At 37.3% G+C, this 3,975-nt stretch overlaps 1 pseudogene; it reads right to left on the bottom strand.

Moving 5' to 3' along the window:
* Nucleotides 1-1,790: 1,790 nt before the first annotated feature.
* On the bottom strand, nt 1,791-3,289 carry LOC122035842 (annotated as a pseudogene).
* Between the last annotated feature and the right edge of the window lie 686 nt (nt 3,290-3,975).

Genomic DNA, 3,975 nt, shown 5'->3' with positions numbered 1-3,975 from the left:
TTGTATCAATTATGATACTGAAACAGTGTTGGAAAATGCAACAAATTATCTTTAGGGCTTATATGCAAAATGGAAAATATTGTATTATTACCATTGCTGGAAGTGAATCCTTGTAGTCAACTCCAAAATTTTCAATTATATCTTTCATATATCGCATGATATAAAAACCGCATTGCTCCGCATCCGGTTGTTGAGGAGCCTATGTTAGAAAAGAAATATTGGAATAACTCCTTCAAGGATAGTGAAACAGTTGCTAATCAAAAGGACATACCTTGACAACTACCCATGTTGGTTGTTTTTTCCCTTTCCTTCCAGCCTCCGCATTATACATTTTCAAGGCCCTTCATGCATATAACCCGTGGGAATTGTATTGCCACATCAAAATACTTACATGTTTCAACAAAGGTAAGAAAAGAAGCCAAAAAACTTACATGTTGACAACATATTTCCAATCTTGATCACGAATGCGGTGACTAAGAGGATCCAACAAAAAAATAATCTCCTTCTCAACATTGATGATAGTCAAAATCCAGTGAAAACTACACAAAGAAATATAATTAGTATATATATGCATCTTGCAAGTTCTAAAAATATGCAAGTGAGAGTGATATATAATGTTATTCTTACTCACCCAACGTTGCATGGCACAACAACCAATTGACCAGATGAGGTACCAATTAGCCTACTGTTTAAGTAACAAGCCCTTTTATTCAACTGTTCTTGGATGAAATCTCTATTTTGATTTCTTGATGGTACATATTCCACAGGCACTGGATCCACCAATCTGAAATCCTGCAGCAACATCTTTTCCTGCATCTTTCTATATAGATGCCTACAATTGGAAAATATCCCAAAAAAATGATGAAATCTAAATTAATGAAACACATAAATAAAGTCCAATTCAATTGAAAGCTTACCACATATACACAACTATGCAAGTGTCTGTGATTGACTTCAATTCACAAAAGGGAAATATGTCATCGCAATTAACATGGACTGTGCGCTCCATGCCAAATACATCAGGAACTAATTCCAAAATCACATTCTCTGTTTCATCAAGACGCTGAAAATAACTATATAAGATGTGTAAGGGTCTTGGCACATTGGATGATTGTAACTTAGACTTCTCTTGTCTGTTGTCAACTTGTTTCTTCCTGGTCTTCTACATATGTAGATGTAACCATATATATATTAGATATGTGACATACTTTAAATGTACACAAAATTTAGACAACACTTTATCACATTTACCTCATCCCGCATGCTAATTAAGTGCACAGCAACGCATATTATCCCAATCAAATTAAGCCTATCATCATTGCCAATTGCAAGGATAGCCTCCACAACCATGTTTGCAAAAAACTCCTTCTCACCACCAATTAACTTTGAAGAAAGTGTAGTAGCTGCACATTTAGCCAGCAAGGATTTCTTCTCTTCAAGACTTTTTCCCTCTATGCTTACGGCAAGATCTTTAATTTTGTTGATGGCCTAGAAAAGTTTCCATTCTCCCTAGGTGGGAGACTAGATCTAATTTTCCATGGCCAAGAACTTGGAAAGTTGTATATGCTTCATACCTTAAACTATAAACCATGCACCTGATGCTTATGCAAACCAAAACTAAATCTGCTTAAAGCATCAACATTATGAGTTGACAAATAAATTTGTAAAGCTTTAGAATTGTCTTCTCATAATTTTTTTCTATATAACAGATTCAAAATTTTACAATCAACTGAAATATACTAATATAAACCTAAAGCAATAGACAACTATCACATTACAAGGTTTATCATTCATATCACAAAGGAACCTAATAGCACAACCATTAGTCTTTCTAAAGATAATAGAAGGTTCTTTAAGGAGCTTACCTTGGCTACTTTATTGGACGAATCTATACTCCAAAGGAAAAGATTTCCTTCATCAATGCTGATTAGTCTATCATGCTTCCCAGATGGCCACCAAAGGACGCTGACAAGCATACCAATAAGGAGTCATTAAAAGGTGCTTGGAGCCCAAGTATCTTCTTTTCTTTTAATATCAGCAAAAACTGGAAAACACAAACATGCCAAAATGAGATTACCACTTGATCTTAAAAGAATGCTTGTCAAGGGAGACCAATTGTTCGAGTTGTGGGGCATTCGACTGTCCATAGAGCTCAGGAATCTTCCAAACAGAAGCCCCATATGCTTCACCTTTAGTTCAATGCAAACTTTATTAGTTTTAACACAGATAGGGCTGGAATCATTTCACAGAAAAAGATCAATACCCTAAAAGTATTAGCATAACTGTACTTCATTCAAATAGAAAACAAAAGTGCTCAAAAAATATCATAGGGCAGAGTATGAGTTTTAACTCATTCAGACACAACAAGAATGAGAGAAGTGCTAAACAAGATAAACAAAATAACAAATATTTCCACAATAAACTATAGCTCCACGAACAAATTTTCCCCTGAAAGGATTTTTTCATGTAAACCTGTATATACTGTCCCTTTTCTATAATTCACAAAATTAAAAAGGATTCAAAAGTTAGATATATGATGCAAGGCTAAATCTCATGAGTGAATAAACCATACATTTATCATTCCATTTTTGAACAGCTTATGTGGTTAAACAAATTTCCTTTCTTTCCTAGAAAAAAACCAATTACAGAACTACATCGAGACTAAACATAAGGGTCATCTAGCTTAGCTTATTCGCATTCAGAAACACTCACCTACTTACTATTCTACATTTCTGAAGAACACACTGCCACCCATTAATTCAAGACCAAGTTACTACGGCTCCAAGTCATCGTTTACTCACCAGAAGTGAACACTGTAGAGAAAATCCTGGGATCGAATGGGCAAGTCTTGAGATCTCAGATCTCGTTTGGGTGATAGAAGAGACCATCGCATATGAGCTCCGATCCTGACGGCGAAAGTCGGATCAGATGCACCTAATAAACAAAAACACCGAAATCACCCACAAAATCATTAGATCGAGATCGACGAGAGAGATGAACCTCGTTTTCCTCTTTGAGGCTGAGAGTTCCGGCGAGGAAGCTAGTGTGGTCAACGTCGGCCTTAACGTCGGCGATGCATCGGGCCTGGGGAAGGAGTGGAGAGGAAGACGAATTAGTAGAGTTCCAAAGAAGAAAGGAGTTGGAGTGGTTACCGCCGTTGTGACCTGGTACTTGAGGCCGCCGTAGACGATTCCGGTGGAGACCCCCCCGTATTGTGGCGCGAGTAGGGAAGGTGGTTTCCGATCGCCGGAGGAAAGTGGTGGTACGTCGCGACGATATAGGTTTAGGGCTAAGTATGGGTGGACGGCGCAATATAGGTTTAGTTTGGAGGGAAGAGTAAAGTGTTGTAAATTTTGGCTAAGTATGGGTGGAAAAATTAAATTATTTTATTTTATCATAAACACCGGGTTTTAAAAACCGCTGTTAAAATCGGTGTCTATTAACGAAAAAAAGGCGCTTATAGACATCGCCTAAAAAACCGATGTCTAAGAGCAAAAATCTGCGCTCATAGACACCGGTTTTTGGAAAAACCTGTGTAAAATACTCAAAGACATCGGTTTTTGCTTAAAACCATTGTTGTTCCACCGATGTCTATGAGAGTTTTTCTTGTAGTGCTATATCAATCAGTTAGTTGAACCGATAGTGAGATGATATAGGGAACACTATTCTTAATCATTCCTAGTCGAGTATTAACATTCAGGGACAATGTTAATGCGACGAGACTAGCATGTAGGTCAAATCGATGACTTGATCTTACAAGTCATGGATATGGAGATATCAAGTTGACACATGGGTATGTATTGGAGAATGTATACTGAATGACCCGCCATGAGAAAGTATCATGGATCCTTATATGAGTGTCATATACTTTCTCATGTGGCTATTAGTATGACTACTAGTCCTTGGACCTGAAGCACCATGGATCCCTACATAAGGAGTTACGTACTTTGGTTTCTTCAAACGTCACCCGTAACT

The sequence above is a fragment of the Zingiber officinale genome, unplaced genomic scaffold (genome assembly GCF_018446385.1).
Source record: "Zingiber officinale cultivar Zhangliang unplaced genomic scaffold, Zo_v1.1 ctg119, whole genome shotgun sequence".
In the NCBI taxonomy this organism is placed as follows: Eukaryota; Viridiplantae; Streptophyta; class Magnoliopsida; order Zingiberales; family Zingiberaceae; genus Zingiber; species Zingiber officinale.
The sequence above is the reverse complement of the archived record's forward strand: the minus strand, read 5'-3'. Positions and strand labels throughout refer to the sequence as shown.